The sequence below is a fragment of the Pantherophis guttatus genome, chromosome 1, assembly GCF_059756535.1.
Source record: "Pantherophis guttatus breed Tessera chromosome 1, ASM5975653v1, whole genome shotgun sequence".
In the NCBI taxonomy this organism is placed as follows: Eukaryota; Metazoa; Chordata; class Lepidosauria; order Squamata; family Colubridae; genus Pantherophis; species Pantherophis guttatus.
In genome coordinates, this window is record NC_142063.1 from 27208007 (window position 1) to 27231157 (window position 23151).

General features: G+C 38.1%; 1 long non-coding RNA gene across 2 annotated transcripts; it reads right to left on the reverse strand.

The window, feature by feature from the left end:
* Positions 1–946: 946 nt before the first annotated feature.
* LOC117675013 (uncharacterized) lies at positions 947–16964 on the reverse strand. 2 transcript variants are annotated; one of them, XR_015733485.1, is made up of 3 exons: positions 16568–16669; positions 16066–16177; positions 947–1131 (listed from the first exon to the last, which is right to left on the reverse strand). It is a non-coding gene; the product is annotated as an uncharacterized LOC117675013 (long non-coding RNA). The 2 variants fall into 2 exon arrangements; XR_009622852.2 differs by lacking the exon at positions 947–1131 and adding an exon at positions 14161–14426 and having other exon boundaries at positions 16568–16964.
* Positions 16965–23151: the final 6187 nt, after the last annotated feature.

Consider the following 23151-nt stretch of genomic DNA (forward strand, 5'->3'; position numbering starts at 1 on the left):
CTTACATTGCTCTTATGATCTTAATGTATGTCTTGCAGGTAAGATTTTCCTAGCACACCTACTCTTTGATTTCTAAATTGAGCCCATATATCTGATATCAATAATTTGTGGTTTGTTCTGTTGTTCAATTACAGGTCTGTATCTGCAGTCTCCATGGATTTGTTTCAGAAGATCACTTGGAAATTACAGCTGCTGTTGACTCAGCCTTCCATCCTTCCGAGGTTGTTAAAATGAGGACCCAGATTGTTGGGGGCAATATGCTGAACTCTGTAAATCACTTAGAGAGGGCTGTAAAGCATTATGAAGTGGTATATAAGTCTAAGTGCTATTGCTAGTGCTGGTGCTATTGGTGTCAAATACACCAGCTTGCATATTAACAGACGTTAGGCATGTCAGACTCTATTCTTCAGTCATGCATTGGTTGTCAGTAGATTTCTGGGTACAAGTGCTAGTTTTGACTGATAAAGCCCTATGTGGCTTGGCACATAGGTACTTCCCACATCACTACTTCAGTCAGAGTTTATCCATCCAAGGAGATCCTGCTAGAAGAAGCAGTTTGTACTCCAATTATATGAGGTAAGGGTAGCGGAAGTAAAAAAACCTTTTTTTTCTGTAGTGTCACCAGTATTTTGTATAGGCATTAAATTGGCTTTATTGATGGAATGTTAATATGGCTAGATATCTCCACCACTCCATGCAATCCCCCCTCCCAGTTTCCCACAGCACTAAGTGTCGCAGCCCTGAAGAGCCCAAGAAAAAGATGGCCTCCAGGACTAACTCTATCTATCTATCTATCTATCTATCTATCTATCTATCTATCTATGTCTATCATAACCATTCATCTCACAGCAGTGACTCTGGATCATGTGCAAAGACTAAAAACGCAACAGTTACAAAAAGAAAAGCCCACAATACTGAAGGTAAATCATACATTCTAATCACAAACTCAGATCAACAACAGATTCTATTTGCCCTCTGTGTACAAGTGTGTTGTTTATACACTGGATTGAACCAACTTCATGTTCTGTTTTGGCTCTGCAGCTCCTGTGTGGCTTTTGGACCAGTCACCTCAGCAGGTTCCAGTTGCGAGAATAGAGTGAGGGGGGAACCCCATGTAAGATGCCGTATGCTCTGAGAAAAAAGAGAGGATAAAAATGCAAAATAAGTACACAATTGTAATGACCATGTTATGTGCACTGCATTAAGTAAAATAATCACCTTCCCAGAATGTTCCCTTTTAGATATAATAGCCTAATAATTGTACTGATATATACCAAAGCTGCAAAAATTGCTATAAATAAAAACTCATTGTAATTCTTCTGAATCTCGGTATACATTTACAACTATAAGAATAACAAAAACAACCTTTTATTACAGTCGCGATGGTGCGACATTTTGCTCTAGAGTGGAATATAATCAAACATTAGCATTTGGGAGCTGAAAAGAAATCTGGTACATACAACATAGATAGACAATTATGATTATAAGAAGGGATCTGCTGGATGAAATTAATGATCCGTGCAGACCTGTGCCTTGTTCCCAGTGAGCCCAGTGAGATACCAGTTTTATTGGGACTTTAATATCCTTTTGACTGAAGGATAATCAGACCCACAGAACCTAAACAGAATTGGCTGGACTTCTGGATAGAGGCTCTATGACTCACAGGTTGTGTTTTTCGCTTATGTGGATCTACTACAGGTCCATGGATTGTTGATTCTACCCTTTTCCTCCAAGCCCGATGATCAAAAGTAATGTCTTTATTCTAGTTCTTTCATTACCTTCCAGCTGCATTTCACAAAAACACTGCTGCTCACCCATTCTATTTTGATTAATATCTGTGAATCTTTCATAACTACTTATTGGAGAACAGTATCTGAAAAATGTTTTAGGGCTGTAGAAAATGTATTCAGTGTTTTGTCTTTCTTTCTCCCTCAGTGTTTCAGCTTTGTGTATTTTTTTGGCGCTCTTTTGTTCTTAAGTGACTGAATCCAATGAACCTTAGCAGAAGAGAATTAACATAGCTTGAATATGAATGTGGGCTTTGTAATAAAACTTCACCTCTCCCTGAATTTTAATTCAGTGGCAGTTGCTTGAAATACTATTCATACACGTAATCAGGCATTTGATTGTTGGCACACAGCTACAGATCCACCGTGGGCCAAGAAACAAAGCAGCAGAAGCAGGAAAATCAAGCAAAAATAAAAAAAGGTTTTTGATGTTATGCTGTATGATTTTGTTTATTTAATAGGATATCTCACTTTCTTAGCAAATTTCTTTTTATTAAACCAAATGGTATGTCAACAAAGTATTAAAAATAAAATGAACGAAAACAATACAAAAGAAAACAACACAAAAGCTAGTGCTAAAAACAGCTGGGGAGTACAAATAAAATAACATAAAAATAATATAAAATATAATATAAAATAAAATAGCCAGTAGGATCTAGGAACCAGGTTAAAAACCAGGAGACTGTAAATTTTTGTCTTGCCTTCTGCATGAAAGCCCGCTGGATGATCTTTGGACAGTCACTCTTTCTCAGCCCAACTCATAGGGTGGTGGTTGTGGGGAAAATAGAAGGAGGAAGGAGTATTAAATATGCTGCCTTGAGTTATTTTTTAAAAAGAATAAAGGCAGGAATGAGAATAAATAAATAAAAATACATTTGTAAATGTCAGGAGAAATACATAATTGTAAAATGCAATTGTTTACAATTGTATTTAATGTTTTTCCCCAAATGAGTTTTGTGTCAATGGAGTAACACATTAAAAAACTATTTTATTAATTTAAAGAGGCAACTAAAACCGAAGACAGATATTTTTTTAAAAAATAATAATTAATGAATAACATTCTTCAAAACATTTTGTTGGTTTAAATTTTTGGCCAATGCTGTTCTCCACACATAAAATAATATTAATCCAAAGTAAATTGTATATTAGTTTCCAATAGTTTCCATTAGTAAAGCCAGCAGAAAAAATAAATAAGTTTCTTGTAATTGTTTATAAATCTTGAGATATATAAACCCATGGTAGAATTAATTAATTACAAAACACTGTAAACTTATATGTTAATTGAGCTGTTTCACAATTAAATAGGTATTGGATTACAATCAAATGTAGTCTTGAGCTAAATTCCATGTGGACAGCTCTTCCAATATTGTCTTCAAACAAGGCATGAGGTACTCTGTGTTTGCATGTGTGTGTGTGTGTGTGTGTGTGTGTATACTATACACACACACACACACACACACACGATTTATATGACCACCATATTAGATACCACATTCCACCATATTAGATACCACATAAAATAGCCCTGAGGTAATTAAAAAATATACAAATAATAAAATAAGTTGAAAAAAAATTACGTATCACAAAATATATGATAGTATTATATATGATATCATATCACAAAATGCATGATAGCATTATATAATGCTATCATAATACTATCCTCTCATAAACAGAAATACCAGTCTCATCTTTTATCCTGATCCAATACCTGAAAAAAAGCCATGTCTTCATGGCTTTCCAAAAGACCAACAGGATAGAGGGCCTCTATATCTCAAAGGAGAAGCTGTTCTGGGAAATGGGCAAAGGTATCGCCTATTCAGAAACTTATCTTATACTTAGTTGTCTACAAGTCTACAAGCTGTCCTTATTAGTAGAAACCAAGACCCATCATAGAGATAGCAGCCTCAATTGTCATGGTATCATATGCACCCTAATAGGTACGGAAGTTTATAATTCCCAGCAGTATTCTTCTCCATTAGCTAATATAGTTTTGGTTAAATGAGACGAATATCTGGGCAAAAGTTGTAAAGTTTCATATGGGATCATATTTAGTAGAATCTATGGCATCTTCTAGCAGAGATGGGATTTAATTTTCATTTCTACAATATTGCCTCAAAGTAATTGAGTTCCACCGCTCTTTTCCATAGAAGGAATTATTTACAAGTCCACTATGCAGGATAAATTAGAACTCTTCCAAGATTATGAGTCTATGAGCCTAGATGACAGATAATGCAAAGAGTAATTTGTATGCCTTCCGCTAAACTAAATATCATCTGTGATGAAGAGAAATGAAACTTCAGATCATGGCAGTCTGTCAGCTGAATGATCACAAATCAAGATTTAACTCTGGTCTGAATGGCTCGATTTCAGGAGAATTATATTGAAATATTAGAACTTCTGGGAAGTGAAATGTGTTTGTCACCCTGAAGGAGAGAACAGATTAACCTGTTAAGGATGAAAAGCGGGAAAAAACACAAAGCATGACAAAAGAATAAGATCACTCACTGCCAGTGATTAAGGTCTAAATTCAATGCAAGGACCTATAAATATATTCAAGGATTCCTCATTCTTCCTTTCTTTCAGCAGTAGCTATTCCTGTGCACCAGGCGTTGCTGCTGGATTTCCCATGAATTGCCTCCAAAGCTGTGCCAGATAGATATTGGTAGGATTACTAAGCATGTGATGTTTTTTCAGAATTAAGTTGGACTCTTCCTAAAGCAACCAAACAATTCTAGCATGTTGTTGTTCAGTTTGGACAGCAATGGACAGATATAATGTCAAGGAAAGAAATGTTGGAGCACCAGCTGAGATCCATACTGGTGTGGGGAACTCCTTATCAGATAGGTTGACCTTCCAATCTTCCCCTTTATACACTCTCCTGCCACTGTTCATTCATTAAAGAGATTGGATGGCAACCTTTATTTATTTCCTTTGGCCTGAAAGGGAGACAGCAAGGGACTGAGTGGCAGGGTCTTGAAGCACAGAATATTAACTGGACTTTCGGGCCCCAGAACCTGCTGACTCTGGAATACTGAAAAACAGACCTGAAGCTCACTGAGAAAAGATGTGTGATCCAGGAGAGCCAAACCTAACTGAAAGAGTAGGATGCCCCCCCCCCCAGACAGATTCTTTATGCATACAATTTTCTATCTGCTTTTTTTGACCTGCCATAAAACATTGATCATCTCCACTCATTCTGAAAAGATCTCAGTACTGCTTATGGAGTAATAAAACCAGACCATTCTGGTATTTAGGGTGACATTATCAAGGCATGGCACAATAGGAAAGGGGGTGCCAAGAGAAAACTAAAACAGGAAAACTCAAGCACAGGTTCTTATGGTTATCATAGTGAGAAGCTGTATTGTGACCTAGGCTGACTGAGTAATTACAATACACAATTATTATAACAAACCTATTTTATTGGAACAGCTGAGAATTATGTTCATTCCCAGCTGAGTCCCAATTAGTTGCAAAATAAGTCCTTCGGAAGAAGTCCTTCGGGATAATCACCAACCTTTATCTTCTTTGACACCCTGCCAAAGGCCTTACTTGGCAAAGCCCCACAAAGTTCAGAAACAAACAAGAGACGCTGACTGGAAACAGAGTTAGCAACGTTGCTTTCCTGCAAAGGCCCAAGTGCCTCTGTTTCTCTTTTAAGCCTTATGGGAGGGGCAATCATCTCCAGACCTTACTCCTGAGTCATCCCTTTTGCTTTAGCTGTTCTTGCCTTCTGGCAGCTCTGCGTATGCGTGCACTAGGAACAGGCTCCTCCTGTTCCTCTGCCTCTCTGCTGTCCGACTCAGGGGGCTCCGGAGTCCGCTTATCACTCCCAGATGGCCCTGGCCCCATCTCTGCCTCTGACACAGAACCCTCATCTGGGCCTTCCCCAGACTCCAGGACTGGCCCATGTTCCTCCCCAGCCTCCTCACTGTCCGACTCTGCTGCCAGCTCCGCAGACTGCTGGCGGACCACAACAAGCTGCAATGGAAGTGAACTTCCCAGAAAAGTCCTGATGGTTCCACCTGATTTTTTTCTTTCTTTCTTTCATGTCTTCTGTGGAGGTGGATGGAGGACTTAGACCAAATGGGAACACCAACTGGGAACACCAACACCAGTCCCTCACTCTTTGCTTCTTTATTTCTCTCTCAGCTTCTCTTACATACAGAAAAACAGTGCAACAAGAATATTTTATTTTATTTATTTTATTTTATTTATTTATTTGTCAAGCATCTATAAGATAACAGGTAAAAGTATAAACATAATTTGAATACATGAAAAGAGTAACAATAAGAAGGAACATTAGGACAGGGACGGAAGGCACGCTGGTGCACTTATGCACGCCCCTTATAGACCTCTTAGGAATGGGGTGAGATCAACAGTAGACAGTTGACCTCACCCCAGGTTAAAGGTTAAAGTTTTGGGGTTTGGGGAAGAAACCACAGAGTCAGGTAGTGCATTCCAGGCATTGACCACTCTGTTACTGAAGTCATATTTTCTGCAATCGAGTTTGGAGAGGTTTACCTTGAGTTTGTATCTATTATTTGCTCTTGTATTGTTGTGGTCAAAGCTGAAGTAGTCATTGATAGGTAGGACATTGTGGCAGATAATTTTATGTATTACACTTAGGTCAGACTGAAGTCGGCATAGTTCTAAGTTATCTAAGCCTTAGAGGAGCTTTTTATAGAAAAAGGAAATACAATTAGAATATAGCACTTCATAATATTGGTATTCCTAAACTTTTTGCCATGACACACTCTTACTGTATACAAACTCCAGATACCAAAATGAACACATTTTGTTGCTAGCTCAGGGGCAGGGATGCTTTGTGAATAGCCCTTAATGCACTAAATATATATTGACAAATTTGTTGGCAAATATTGGTATTCCTGATTTTTCATTTCTCTCTCTTCCTTGGAAATTAGTCTGGGAATGGGAACAGAAGTATTTAGGAAGCAAATTACTGTGATTTCCATTCCTAAGCCACCTTCCTCTAAATTGATCTGATGCATGGTCACTGAAATGTGGCGATTTCATTGACAAATTTATGTAGTAAACCTTTGCAGTTTTGAAGGAGAGAGGTTAAGTTGGTATTTGGAGTGGCTGATCTTTGGCCAGGCTGTAAAAACCAAGAAAGACACACTGAGGTTCTTCTGAGCAGCTTTCTTTATTGTTCCTCACATATAAATATAAATCTTGCTAAATTAAAGCCAACTAATTGCATCATTAAACATAGACCATGAAAACTCCCATGGCGGAGCTATCTTAGCTTTCTTTCTTCACACAAACTATTTAAACTTTGCTGTCTTTAGTTCCTCTGGAATGCACTCCCTCCTGATTGGGAATCCAGTTTACATTCTACCACACCACTTTTTTTTAAAAAAAAAACAACCTCTTCCCAAACAGGTCCCACCTCTTCTTATGATGACACTACCTTTTTGATGATATTATGATGGCATAATGCTCCTCCACCTATTGGAGAGAGTGAGAGGTGATTCCCCAATCCTCTGAAAATTGGTCTGCCTGATCAAAAGAAAAAAAGTTTTTTTCTTTTCTTGGAAAAAGTCTATTTTGGGGCAAAGCAGCATTTAAATTTTGCCCATTATTGTTCCTACTTTACTGAAAATAAAAGCTGGGGGTATAAAAAAGAAAATTTGATAACTGTTGTTATCAAAAGTTATCTACCTATGATGAGAAAGGATAAGATGAGTTGGTAGGTCAGATACCGTCATAAATGTTTCAGAGATGAAAGCAAGCCATTGCTACTTTAAGGTTGAGTAGAGACTGGGAATATCAGAGGCTGTGATGAAAAAAACTTCCTATGTAGAGGAATTTCATAGTTAAACCTGAACTTTAATTGATGTCTCATTGTCAATCCTGAACCTCTGACAAGCTCTCATCGTGGGGATGAGAGTTTGGAAGAAATTATTATTTAGAAATAGAACAAGAAATTATCATTATGACAAGAAGAAAGAAGTCAAACATTTCCAATGAAAGGATTATATTCCGACTACTAAGGAGACCTTTGTTAAAAGTCGAATAATTTACATCTTTATTTCAAGAAATTAGGTAACTACCATACATCCACCTTAATTTCCAGATGATAAGCTCTATAACATAGAGGTATTCAGGTGGGGACTGCAACTCGTCTGAAACTAAACTGGTCCTAAAATGGACTGGTTATTTTATGGCTCAGACATTGTGGGAACCAGCCATTGTCCTGGTATTTCTGAATCCATAATATGGAATCTTTGGGCCAGGATAGCATGTTATCTGATAGCAATAGTTGAATTGTATTGATTCTAATTTAAGGGAATAGCATGTGGTCTGAACTCAGGGTAAACCTCAGTATTCCCCTTTATTTGCCTGAATATTAATTTCATTGAATGAAGTTAGTCTTTATTAGCTGATGGAGAAGAACGCAGCTAGGAATTATAGCCATTCATGCCTATTAGGGGAACATAAAATACTGTTGGAAGAAATGTCCTTTTGGGTTCAGTCCCAAGTGGGGAGAAAGACACTGGAAACATGGTGGCTGCTTGGAAAAATGGTTTTAATGGTGGACAGGATCACATGCCTTGAAGATCTTGGGTGAAGGAAAAAAAGAGGAAGATATGCTGAGAGTGCCTGAGTTTTATACCCTCTCTGGGCTTTTGAATTTGAGTTTGTATTCTGATTGGTTGTCAGGCTCCCATGAGGCCATGCAGGGGTAACTTTGTAGGTTATGTTTTTGAATCCCAAGCTTGGTTGAGCCTTGCTGGGTGATGATGTAATCATCACCCAGCAAGGCTTTGGGCAATTCCTATTACGGGCTCTGCTTGAAGGAGATAGATCTCCTGGCTCTGCTGGGCTTTGGGCAATTCCTATTACGGCTCTGCTTGAAGGAGATAGATCTTTGTTATGTAGAATCGACTGGCCCAGGCCTTAATGGCCCATTGACAAGGTAGGTGGGGGCTGAGTTTCTGCCTCCCTTTTAGGGGAAATATTCTTTTAATATTTCCTAGAATATCTCATTTTCCTAGGAGAGGGGTGGGTGCTAACTTCCTACAATACCATGGGACTTGGTTTCTGCCAGCAAGGCAGGGTTAGGAGCACAGGGATCTTTCCTTTGGTTCTTCTCCACACACAGAGTATTTTGACAGGTTTCAAGAGGACCTGAAGCTCATGACATCCTCCTGCTCATGTTCTCCAATCAAAGGAAGGAAGCAATCAATCAATCAAGTGAACCAAGAAAGGCATGGTACTTAAATTCAAGGAAAGTTATTGAATTTGGAGCAATTGAATTAGGATCATCAATGATTCAAAAGTTAGCATTAGGGTCAGAGCACAGGGATCTTTTCTTTGTGTCTTCTCTACCATACTTAATATAATGACAGAGGTTTCATTCCATGCTGCTGCATGCATTGTAATGTAATGCTGAAGCATACAGTGTGAATAAGATGTCATTGGCTTCCCACCAAATTAGCTGTGTGTCTCACAAATGGTTTGACTTAATATTGGGTCAGTATGAGACAGTAACTTCTATTGGTTTTTTTTTTAATGATATACACACCTTTGAATCTATAGGTATTTATGTTATAGTAAAAGCTTTGCTGCTTTTAGCTGTAGAAGAAGAAAAAAGTAGAAGTTCTTCTGGTTACAAGAGATAGAAAGCCTCCATCATTTGATATTGTATTTCTTTGAGGAATTCCATGCATTGGTTTGGTTATCCCTGGGAGCAGATGCTCCACAACTATGAAATTCTCACAATCGGAGGCGGAATTTTTATGATAAAACCCGATCATCCATTCCGAGGTCAGCGCACATGGCAAAGCATCTGCTGCATGGAGAACAACATTTGCAAACAGCAAACTGGGTGGTGGAAGGTGTTAACCGTAACTGATGCAATGGTTTTGCTCTTCAAGGTATTATATGAGAAAATCTAATGGCTAAAGGAAGCAAAAGCCTGCATTTTTTTTTTTTATGGAAGGGACAGGAGAGAAGAAAGCCACTTAGCTCACAGATGTCTCTCTCTCAGATACACATATAGAAAGTGGTGGTGGAGTTAGGAAAATACAATCCAGCTTGATTTTTTTCCCACTGGAAAAGAGAGTTGTTTTTTGCTGGTCCTAGCTAAACGACAAAGGACCAAACAGCCCATTTCCAGTTTTATGAGACTCGACAACAAAGGTAGATTTTAGAAGCAAGAGTCGGCCTTGCACAGATTTCTTTATTATACTATATAAAGTCTCCAGCAGTCCAAGTCCTTTCCCTGCCCAACTCCCATTGGTATCCATGAACCTTCATGATCTTTTAGTTTGATCTCCATTCCTGTATGCTTCTAAATGGTTTTCCTTCCTTAATTAGAACAAAATAAAATTTAAGTACAGAATAAGCATCAAATCCATTTGCTTTCCAAACTTGTATTGAGGTGTTTTGTTATGAGAAACAGTTGTCAACAGAGGCCATCTTGGAGGCTTCACGGTTGCCACAAGACAGAAAAAGGGATAGGGTAAGAGGAAATAGCTAGATGGGGTTTTGTAGCCAAAACAAAAAGTTTTCCTGTGGGAACCAAGGACATTCTAGCAGGTGGCTGGCCAGAGGAGGGATGAAGTAACAAAGCAACCAGCCAGCATCTTGATTGGACAGTGTGACCAGTGACTTGGGGGAAAGGGGAAAACTTTATTTTTAATTAGGTAAAATTTATTTATTTATTTATTTATTTATTTATTTATTTATTTATTTATTAGTTCGATTTATATGCCGCCCTTCTCCGGAGACTCAGGGCGGCTTACAATGCTTTAAGCAATAGCCTTCATACTTTTGTATATACTGTACCTGCTTAGTAGGGCTTTTTGGCCCTCCCTAAGCGGTGTTCTATTTTATACAAAGTCAGCTTATTGCCCCCACAAACCAGGTCCTCATTTTACCTACCTCAGAAGGATGGAAGGCTGAGTCAACCTTAAAATTAGTCAAAATTAGTGGTGGGACTCAAAAATTTTTATTACTGGTTCTGTGAGCATGGCTTGTAGGCGTGGCAGGGGAAGGATACTGTAAAATCTCCATTCCATCCCCACTCCAGGGGAAGGTTACTGCAAAATCTCCATTTCCTCCCGATAAGCTGGGACTCGGGAGGCAGAGAATAGATGGGGGCAGGGCCAGTCAGAGCTGGTATTTACTGGTTCTCCAAACTACTCAAAATTTCCACTACTGATTCTCCAGAATTGGTCAGAACCTACTGAATACCACCTCTGGGTGAAAGCTGCGGGAACTTTCTGTGGTTGTCAGCTTTCACTAGTTGTGCCAATATGATGTATCCAATAAAACTGTTCTTTGAGGAATCTACCTGCCTCAGAGTTCTATGCACCTAAGGGTGCATTACTTGGAACACTGACATCAGTCTTCAGAATTCTATGATTTCCATAAGTCAAATCATTGTATGTATTTCAAAATGAATATGGCAACATATAAAAAGGTTTTATATATGACTTGCATATTTCCTTTTTTGTTTAGGAATTCAAGCATTTCCTATGAGCCTTAGCTGTAACTATTGACAGTCTTTCAAAGGATTGAATATTATGTACAGTATATGAGAGTGTAGTCATGCCGATTATAATAAATTCATTAAATATTATATTGCTACCCACAGAGGGGTGAAATCCAGCAGGTTCTGACAGGTTCTGGAGAACCGGTAGCGGAAAATTTGAGCAGTTCGAAGAACTGGTAGTGGAAATTTTGAGTAGTTCAGAGAACTGGCAAATACCACCTCTGGCTGACTCCAGAGTGGGGTGGGAATGGAGATTTTGCAATTTCTTTCGCCCAGGAGTGGGGAGGAAATGGGGATTTTGTAGTATCCTTTCCCAGAGTGGGGTGGGAATGGAGATTTTGCACTATCCTTCCTCTGGCATGCCCACCAAGCCACGCCCACCAAGCCACAACCACAGAACTGTTAGTAAAAAAATTTGTATCCACAGTTGCATCTGGTATTGCTTATACAAACTGAATAAATAAATAAATATTGGGTGTAAATGAAACAAAAAGCAAGTTTTTGTATGTGGAATGCAAACTTTTTTTGGGGGGGAGAGGGATTCTTTGCTCCATTATATTTTTGCTCCATTTTATTTTTGGAGTGGTGCCCCCTGCATACTAGTGAAGAACGAAGGGCAATTTTGGTTGTTCATGTTTATTCTTGACATACAGAATTTCTCCCATGGGCATCTGTTTGCCAGTCAAAAAAAAAAAAAGTCATGAGGGCAATCATAGTTGAATAATGAAAATCTTGCCTCTTTTTTAAAATGTCCTAATGTTTTCCCTTCTACATTTTAACTACCAATGACCCTCCAGCTAGATTAGGTTGTGGAAATGAGTGATTGACCTGAAGACAGCTTTGTTAGTAAGATGTTGTTCATGTAACCTTTTTAAACAGGTCAATTAATATTCATTCACTTAATATGCTAAGATTGGTTATTGTTACCCTAGGGGTGCGTGTGTACATGTGTCTGTGTCTCTGTGTGTGTGTGACCTAGCATATTGGGTGTTGATTAGGCTTTTTTTATTCACTGTAGGGCTTTGCATGAAACAGGAAAAGTGTTTTGTTTTGTACTTGAAGAAAGCATCACATTCTGGAGGTTGGTTCAAAGTCTTTTACATCCACTGTGGTCCCACAGAACCCAAATTTAAAATGCTGGAGCAAATATGATATGTCACTCAAGAATTCTCAGTATGGTATGTCCTATTCATCCCCCATCTTCCCAATAGTTTTCCTTTCCTCCCTTAAATTTTAGACTTTGTTGGTATTGTTGTTAGTTGCAAAGTCACGTCCGACCCATCGCGACCCCATGGACAATGTTCCTCCCAGCCTTCCTGTCCTCTACCATCCTCTGGAGTCCATTTAAGCTCACGCCTACTGTTTCAGTGACTCCATCCAGCCAACTCATTCTCTGTCGTCCTCTTCTTCTTTTGCCCTCAATCTTTCCCAGCATTAGGCTCTTCTACAGTGAGTCCTTCCTTCTCATTAGGTGGCCAAAATATTTGAGTTTCATCTTCAAGATCTGGTCTTCTAAAGAGCAGTCAGGGTTGATTTCCTCTAAGACTGACCAGTTTGATTGCCTTGCAGTCCAAGGGACTCACTGGAGTCTTCTCCAGCACCATAGTTCAAAGGCCTCAATTCTTTGGTGCTCAGCCTTTCTTATGGTCCAACTTTCACAGCCATACATTGCAATTGTATACACCATAGCCTTGACTATACGCACTTTTGTTGGCAGGGTGATGTCTCTGCTTTTTAGTAAGCTATCTAGATTTGCCATAGCTTTCCTCCCCAGGAGCTTTTGACTTTACTATTTCTAATTTGTTTTCTATCTGGCCCACCTAAAAAGGGAATAGCATGATGGCATTGCATATATGTATGTAGGTATACATTAAAGCAATGCTTTACAATGGTGGGACAATCGTGCTAATTCCTCCATCTTGGTCTTGAGTTTCAGTGGCTTTAGTCATGGATTGATTGCTCATCCCTACCTTAACATGACTGATCTTTTTAAAAAGATGCCTAAAATGATAGTTTACCTGATGGCAATGTACTCTATAGGTTAACTCTTCATAGTTTGAAGAAAGTTTTTCTCTTCTATTTTCAGAGCAAACTCCCCATTAATTTCATTGGATAGCCCCATCTCCTGATGTTATAGTATGATACAAGATAGGGAAAGAAGTCATCTTTCTCCGTCTTTCTTCAAAGCATGCAATTTTTAAATTAACCCCTTTGAATCTTTTCAATAAAACACCCTAATGTGAATCCTTGGCACTCTCTGAGCCTGGTTGTTTGCTTAAAGACATTTCATTATTTGAAACATGCCATGCATTGATGAAGTTACATAGTCAAAAATGAAACATCTGCAAGCAAACAACCAAGCTCAGAGAAAGCACCAAGGATCCCACAGTTCAACCATGAGCTACCCTGTTTTCCCCAAAATAAGACATCCCCTGATAATAAGCCCAATCAAGCTTTTGAGCACATGGCAATAAAGCCAAGCACTTATTTCAGGGTTCAAAAAAAATATAAGACAGGGTCTTATTTTGGGGGAAACACGGTACATATATTATCTTCTATTGGAGCACTGTAATGCTTTAATTATTTCTTGTAGCACGCACTCTGGCCAAAATATGTATACTTTTTTAGGGAGACACAAAAGATTGCTGGTTTTGTTTCAACTGACTTAATATTGCTATGCTTCTGGAAGTTCTTTTCCTATCCCCATGTGGAGTCAATACATCTCCCTTTCCCGTGTACATTTTCCTAATCCTCCTTTTAAGGGCTTAGTAGATCTGCTCTGCCACAGATTTACTCAGCAAAGTAAACCTTCCTTGGATCTTCACGCCAGACAATACAAAGACAACCTTGAGTCCCATCATCTTTAATAAAGATACTTAACCCAGAAGAAGATAGTTGGAGGGCAACAAACTTTGAGCCATCTCTTGAAGCTGAGAGTAATATATCTATATAGTAGAACCATTGGATCAATAGTTTGATGAAATAATTAAAGGAGAGAGGTTCTTGGATCAGTGTCCTTTCAGACAAAGATTTTCATCACATTTGGAGACCAGTTCTCTTCCCAAACCCTCTTTGGAGATGAAGATTTTTACTTACTTATCAAGGTATCTGTTCTGAAAGAAGATTAAAGTTATGCTTCACTTATCACTGTTCCTCTAGAACTCTATGAATATTATGAGGCTGTTTCTTATATGCTTTATAGGCCAACCAACAGTTTTATATGGGGACCTTTGAGGTTGCGCACCATGGTGGTGCAGTGGTTAGAGTGCAGTACTGAAGGCTACTTCTGCTGACTGCCAGTTGCCTGCAGCTTGGCAGTTCAAATCTCAACAGGTTCAAGGTTGACTCAGCCTTCCATCCTTCTGAGATCGGTAAAATGAGGACCTAGATTGTTCTCTGTGTGTGCGTGCATTGAGGTGCTAACATTTCTCCATTCAAATTCTTGATAGTTTCTCCACTTAGTATCAGCTCTAACTCATTGTATGAATGAATCCCAGCCATTGACACAAGCAGAAACTACAAATGTTTGTCTATGGACATCCAGATCATAGTTGTCCCAAAGGTGCTTTTTCAAAACTGGACTTCCTTTGTTTTTCCTTGAAGACGTTTCACTTCTCATCCAAGAAGCTTCTTCAATTCCGACAGTCAGGAGTGAAAAAGTTTCTTGGATGAGAAGTGAAATGTCTCCAAGGAAAAACAAAGAAAGTCCAGTTGCCTCTTGAAAAAGCACCTTTGATACAATTGTTTCCCAGTTGCTCAACTTCTGTATGAGGCTCCACTATTGGACCTATCCAAATATCAGAATACTGGCAATGAAAATTTGACAGAATTGGCCAATCATCACTGTCAGCATCCCTTTTCCATACATCATTGCTGGGGGGTCCAGAAATGAATAAAGATCTGATAATTGTGTCTAATGTTCAAAGTATTGGGACAAACTGCATCAAGGGCTGAGATAAATGACCTCTTTCCATATTTGTGTTCTTGCTGTTGCATGAAGAGATTGACAAGACTTTACATAATTCTGACAATTTGGATGGGTGGGTGGGGATGGGAAGATTTTCAAAAGGTTTCAGAGAGGTGCTATTGGTAAAAGGCTGGGTGAATTTGGGCTAGTTATTGTTTCTAAAGTCAACTTATCTCACAGGGTTGTTGTTGTGGGAAAAATAGGAGAAGGAAGGAGCATTAGATAAGTTTGCTGCCTTGAGTTATAAGACAATAAAGGGATAAAAATCTACTAAATAAATAAACAGTTTTCCCTTTCCTTTTCCATTTGACTTGATCAATGTGAAACAGTGGAAACCATTCCCCTAAATATGACTGATTTCTACAGTTAAGAGAAAGTTACTTCTCCAATATTTTTTAAAAATACTTGTCTGCTCAAATATGTTTCTACTTCAAGTGTTTTAAAAGCAACCCTGGGCAAATATAAGATGATGAACTGTGACTAGGATATCTAAACAATCTTTCTATATACACTTATCAGAACTGTAAGATATTTTTCAAAAGTCCAAGTGAGAGAAAAAGAGGGTGACTGATTAGTTAGTGAGATTTTTTTTTTTAACCTTGATTTTCTGTTGGGGAATTTGTTATAATGCTCTTTTAATATTGCCTTTTATTGTCTCTGTTGTACTTTAATTACTTTAATTTGGTTTTTAATATTGTGCTTTAGTCTATCAGCTGCTCAGAGAGCATATGTGAATGGCTGGCTGCATGGATTCAATAATAAATGCATCAGAGAAATAGACTTACTGCAAATCTTGTTTGACTTGATTATTGGGGAGATACAGTTATTTCATATCTGGGTGATTCAGGCTTTACTCTTCAAATATCTGAAGTTTATTGCGTGGGGGGGCAGAAACATCTGTAATAATTAGTATCACAAGAAAGAATGCCATTGAGAATCTTAGCAATCATACTGAATTGACATCTAAACCAGATAACAACATTATTATTCTTGTTCCTTGAGCATATTGATCTTGTGGTTTACTCACTGACTTGTACAGATATTGCTCATTTTCAAGAGCTCTCTCTCTCTCACCCTCTCCCTCTCCCTCTCTCTCCCTCTCCCTCCCTCCCTTTCTCTTGCACACAAACACCTGGCCTTTCTACTTATTTAAGAATTCAAGATAACATAAACTACAATTGATCTTAGCCAAAAAGCTGAAAATGCTCTGATCAATGTGGAATCAAGAATGGCCACTTTCCTTCATTATTTACTCCCCCCCCCCCCAAATTATTTCTGATAACTCACCTTCACAAGGGAAGATAAACGTTTTGGCAAAACCTGTGTTTTTGTGGGTTTTCCACCCAGATTTTGTCATTGTTAAGTTTAAGGAAAAATCTGTCAGCTCTAGGGGTTATTGAGAATTCTCATGGGAACATTCTAGAACAGAATCCACCTGTTCCAGTTAAGTATTTATTCCATCTCCCTTCTACTATGCACCAGAGAATTTTTGCCTTGAACCATTTCCTACAGTGATATTGGAGGATAGGCGCCAGAAAACCACTCTTCTAGAGCAGGGGTGTCAAACTCAAGGCCCGGGGCCCCAATCCGGCTCACGGGGTGCTTAGATCTGGCCCATGGGGCCGCCCTAGAAACATCAAAGGACCGGCCCACGGAGCTCCGTTTATGCTGGCAGAGGGCAGTAGGAGGCCGTCACAGCTGAAAATAGAGCTCGGGAGCCTGTTTTCTCTGACAGAGCGCTTGGGCCACCACAGAGGCCCCTGACACAAGTGACGCCAAGCTGGCCACGCCCACCCTGGCCACGCCAACTTCCAGCCCCTGAGGTCAAACACAACCCTGATGCGGCCCTCAATGAAATCATGTTTGACAGTCCTGTTCTAGAGGATCTGTTCTTGTGCTGTGAGAACATTTGACTAAACTGCTGCTTACATTTTTTTCATTGTCATACCATATGCTCCACCATATAACGGCATATGCCATTAGTAGAATTCAATCCCCCTCTAAGGCAGGTGGCTGCAATGCTTTTCTTGTAGAATCAGAGCCCATTTATTACCAAGTAGCTATTTTCTAAGTCTGGCTAGTATTTCTTTTTTTAATTGTATATTCCATAAGCTTTTCAAAGAGTAAAGAATAAAAGTACAAGAGGCAAAATGAAAAATAGAACATAAGGAAAAACAATATGAAGGGGAATTTTACTGACACTTTCTCCTCTCCTCTCCTCTTCCCTTCCATTCTTTCCTCCCAACCACTAACCACTACTTAAATATTTATACTATGCTTTTAATATTTAATATTAGACACTGGAGACTTTTGTTTATGTCTGTTTAAGTAATTTCATCTGTGGTTTTAATTAGTTTGTTGACTCTATTCCTAGAAGCCATAGTCCATATGTCTGATTCTGCCTCGCTGTGTAATATGTCCTATACAAGAACGTCATTCCTGATTCAATTTGGTTAAATTTCTATTATGAAGATATATTGTCAGTGTTGCCATTGCTGCTTATTCATCAGTTTTGGCCTCTCAGTCTTGTAATTGGCAGATTTTCACTTTTTCAGTGTTATGCTCGGTTTGTTCTTGCCACTGTCAGCATAAGTTGTGATATTTTTCATGTATGGTTTTTGGAATTACTCCTAACATTTGTGATTTTATTTTTGTTTTTAAAATTTTTCCTATTGTGATGTATTTCCTTCAATACTTTTGAGGTGTGTTTTTTTTTTCTTCAACAACCACATATAACAAAATGTTTCTTCTTTATTATGGCATTTCCAACATTTGTTATAAGATTTGTCCATCTTGGTAAACATTGATAAAATTATATATCATCTGTAAAATAAATTTAATGTATACTAATTTTTTTTCTCAGATTGTATACCAATTTTGTCTTAAATAATACCTTGGAGAGAATTGTATTGATTTTTTCCCCCATGTTATTTTCCATTGTTCCTCAGTGATTGCTTCTTTCAAACTTTGCATCTTTCTTTGCATTCCTTTTTTGAAATTTTTGCATGTCATGTAAATTTTAATTTGTTTTGTAAGCTGCTATGTCAATCAGAAGAAAAAAAATATTGATTTTGTCCTGATAATATTGATAAGTTGTTTTTTTTTAAGCTTTTATCTGTTCTCTTTTATTTATCTTTAATCATTGTATTTTGCTTTCATTTAATTGGATTGTTTGGAAGAATCTGAATGCAGCTCTACGGCTTCAGTTTTTTAGGTTATTGTTTATGTTCTTTGGAATTGTGCACTAGGATTACTTCATCAAATGGGAGCTCAACCATTTTTCCTTTCTTTTCTTTACATCAGGGGTGTCAAACTCAAGGCCCGGGGGCCGGATCTGGCCCATGGCGTGCTTAGTTCTGGCCCTTAGTTCTGGCCACCCTGGAAACAGCAAAGAACTGGCTTGTAATGCCTCTGCCAGCAAAAATGTTGCCCACGGCCCTCCCGAGCTCCATTTTTGCTGGCAGAGGATTGCAAGACACCGTGGGCAGCCCTCCCGAGCTCCGTTTACACTGGCAGAGGGTTGCAGGAAGCCATCACAGATGAAAATGGAGCTTGGAAGCTCATTTTTGCTGGCAGAGCGCTCAGGCCACCACAGGCACCCCCGACACAAGTGATGTCGAGCTGACCACGCCCACCCTGGCCCCCCGAGGTCAAACACAAACCTGATACAGCCCTCAATGAAATCACGTTTGACACCCCTGCTTTACACCTAGGTTATCCTCCCACTCCCTCTCCTCTTTTAAGTACCTTTCAGCTTTAGCAATAACTGAGATTCTTGTGCAGACTCCATGACTGTGATTTTGCCGAACCACTGTGTCTCTTTGAAAATGTGTTCAGGTGAACAGGCAAAAACAAAATCTTGAAAAAGCAACTGTACCTAAGAAGTACCTTCTTCTTTGATCTTATTTTGCTTTGCCTCTTGGTTTTTATTTAGTGCATTTCAAAGATAATCTACGAATGATATGATTTCATAATGCATTCCACTTCATTCTGCTTCATTCTTCTCCATTTATTCCAGTGAATAATTTTAAAAGAATATATATATATATATATATATATATATATATATATATATATATATATATATGTAAGTTTTCACGGGTATGTATGTGTGTATAGTTAATATTTCAGGTTTCTTCCCGTGTAATTATGGATATATCCCTAAAAGGGTAGAAGCGATGTTTCGGCAGAATCCCATCTGCCATCATCAGGCTTATGTCAGCAGTCATTTTGCACTAACTTAGTGCAAAATGACTGCTGACATAAGCCTGATGATGGCAGATGGGATTCTGCCGAAACGTCGCTTCTACCCTTTTAGGGATATATCCACAATTACATGGGAAGAAACCCGAAATATTAACTATACACACACACACACACACACACACACACACACATATATATATATATGAATAAGCTTGCAACTGAATAAAGTCATGGTGCAATCCATTCTTCCATAGAAAAAAATGGGTTGTAGTATGATTTTTTTTTTTAGGCATGTAGGCAGATCCTACTTTTCCATTTTATCATATTGACCAATAGAGACTTATGTGGTTTACAATTACGTATGCAATTCTATATATGTAATTCTTATTTGTCCTTATGCTTATAACTCTACAATTTTGCCACCTAACCTTAATTTTAATTAAGATTAATTACCACAGCTAATTAGTACTTTAATTTTTTTTGTCTTTATATCATTATTTTATTTTAAGGATACTTCTCCAAACTTGTACACATTAATTATAACCATTTACAGCAGCGCTGCTGGCTGGGGGATTTTGGGAGTTGAAGTCCACCCATCTTCAAGCTTTCAAGGTTGAGAAACACTGATTTACAGGGAATGGTGAGTTGATGATGTTTATTTAGCATTTACCTTAACTTTGTATGTTCTAGAATAAAGAATCTTATAACTCCCTGATTTCTTTGGGTTTGACTTAAGTTATTGCCCAGCTCTGCTTAAATCTTGGCAAATATTAATTTTACATTCTTTTTTCCTGGAAATCTAATGTATTACAGCTCTTAATATCATCAAACAATGTAGAAAGTATTAGGTTATAAGCATTCTTTTTTACTTTGTCTTAATATATCTTTATATAGGAAGATCCCATTTTAAAAATAACTCACAAATCATTGGAGGCTAAATTTGGCCTCATTATCTCATTACTAAAAGCTAAATATCATATATCAGAGTGCTTTTTGTCAGTTTATTCAGTTGAAACATCTGTTATCTCAGCTTTTTAATCTCAGATGCATCTGGGTCTTTTGAAATTTCACCTTTGTTATTGGATTTGATCCTTCTAATGGATGTATGTAAAGCTGTAATTTATTTTTAAGTGAAACAGAGATTTATAGATGCATTATCTTCACATCTAATAAACTTGAATATTTTACTATTTCTGTCTTTGAAATAATCTTTGAAAACATTAAATTCTCTTGATTTTAAAAATGTTGATATTGTCATACCTAACAATTATCTCCTATTTAAACAAACATATCAGGCATGATTCTTCAAAGTACATCCCTTCATATTGTTTGAGTTGTAAACATAAGGAGGAACAACTACATCAGGTTTGCTCTTTGTTATTTGCTTAAAACTTAGTTGATGCCCATAGTGTCAGATATTCCAAAGGTGCTTTTTCAAGAGACAACTGGACTTTCTGGTTTTTCTTTGAAGTTCTTTCGCTTCTCCTTCAAGAAGCTTCTTCAGCTCTGAAGCTTCAGAAGCTTCTTGGATGAGAAGCAAAATATATATTTTTTAAAATCCCAGAAAGTCCAGTTGCCTCTTTAAAAAGCACCTTTGGGACAACCATGACCTGGATGACTGAGAATCTCCATAGACATTTAGTGCCGGATATAGTTTCTTCAGATAATTACAAAATGCATCATGTGAAATGTAGGGAAATGAAATGAAGAAAACAGGAGGAAAGTAGAGAGGAAAGTAGGTCATGGGAGAAAGTTCACAATCTTCACGAAAACAAAAAAGGAGAAAACTATTGCTTTCTTGCTGAGAGTTTTAGAAATCAGGAGACGTGCTGCATGAGATTAGGTGAGTTTTAGGTAGCCTTCATCTAATTGCATGTAGTTTTTAAAGTTTCTATTTACATTTTTAAAATTTGCTCCGTGACTCTCTACACTTGGAATGGTCAGCAGTAAAAGGAAAAGAGGCTGCCAAAATACACAGCGGATAGACACCATCAAAGCCGACACCAACCAGAGCATAAAACAACTGAAAGAAGATATATAAGATTGGAAACTGTGGAGAGGGCTGGTCCGTAGAATAACCAAGAATCAGACACAATTGAATGGATAGCATCATCCGATGGATCACAAGGTCACTGATTACTAGATTAGCTTTACTGCTATTGTTTTGTTTAATTCCAGGGAGGATTGTAGAGGAATCTCTAATACAGTATTATGGGATTCTTTAACTATCTAAAACCTTATTTTTTTCTCTCCCACACATTGGCTCAGAGAATGGAATGAATTGCTCTCGGACCGGAAGATGAAACTGAAGAAACTCTGTCTGTGGATGATTAATGGCTCCAACTTTTACAGCCAGCTTGAATTCTAGTGCCATTAATTTCAACTGTTGCAGTCGGCTCCAAGAATCCAAGTTCAGCCTGTCATTCAGCTCTTGCTGCTAGAAGAATGATGATTTTACTGTTCCTAATGTTGTCAGTTTCCTGAGCAAGGAGTAAGGTACATTTCGGCCATGCTACAGTTAGCATTTTAGAATTGCAGTTTCTTCTGGAAGCATGGATGGATGGCTACCAATCACATGGAGGAGCTTTGAGTGTTTTGCAAAATCTCACCAAGGTGAATTATTAAGGCAATGATATTCAGTGAAACACCAATGATTATCTCTCATCTGAAAGGACTATTTGGCTTATATTGACTGTATTATCCATCAGAAAATGGTCCAGTGAATGTTGCAGCATGGTTATGACTAAATTGAGACTGTTTTGTAATATCTGGAAATTGAGCTGGGCACAAATCATCTTTTTGAACTTCTCTACCAGATTTCTACCAGAAGAAATATTGGGTGTCTGATTTCTCTGGATTTCTCCAGGGAAGGGAAGAAAAATGTGAATAAGTAGTAGGGATAGTAACATTTCAATCTTTTTCTCATAATTGAAATGTGAGGAATCAAGGAGACTGACAAGTATTGGACTGAATATTGAACATTGAACCATTCTTGCCACCCCAAATTGGCCAATTCTTCACTAAGCAAGATACAAGGGTTCCACACTGAGACTTTTTTTCAAAATTATCTTCTCCACTAAATAAATTTCTAAGCAACTAATATTCCAAAGAATTGAGACGGAGGTGGGGCGGGGTAGATAATACAATCAATAATGCAAATGCAAAAGTTGAAAGAGACTTTGGAGCTCATCTGGTCCAAATTCTCTACCCAGGACAGGAATTTAGAACTCCCTGAAGATGATGCCTCTATTTAAGTATGTCCGGTGAAAAATCCAGTTGTTATGCTTCCAGATTTTTTCCTGCCTTTATGCACCATGTTCTTCAAGAGGAGTGTGTCATGACAATACTACCTCTGAAAGCTTTTCAGGGTCCTCAGGATTGTGTTTCCATGTCATTTGTTGCCAAGAACATCTGTACAAATGGATATTGTAGCTAGAATTGAAGAGTCTTAGATGTTTTTCCATTACATACTCAATGTCAACCACAGAAAAACAAAGCATTACACTTGCCAAACTATCATGCCAATAGAGTGCTGACTTGGTCCCTCTCAGTAGGGAATCTTCAAGCACCGCTATCCATCCCTTTCTCCTTTTCAGGATGCAAGCAGAAATCCTTTCCTCTCCTGAGACTTTATAGTCCTTTTCCTCAATTCATGAGGCTTCTGA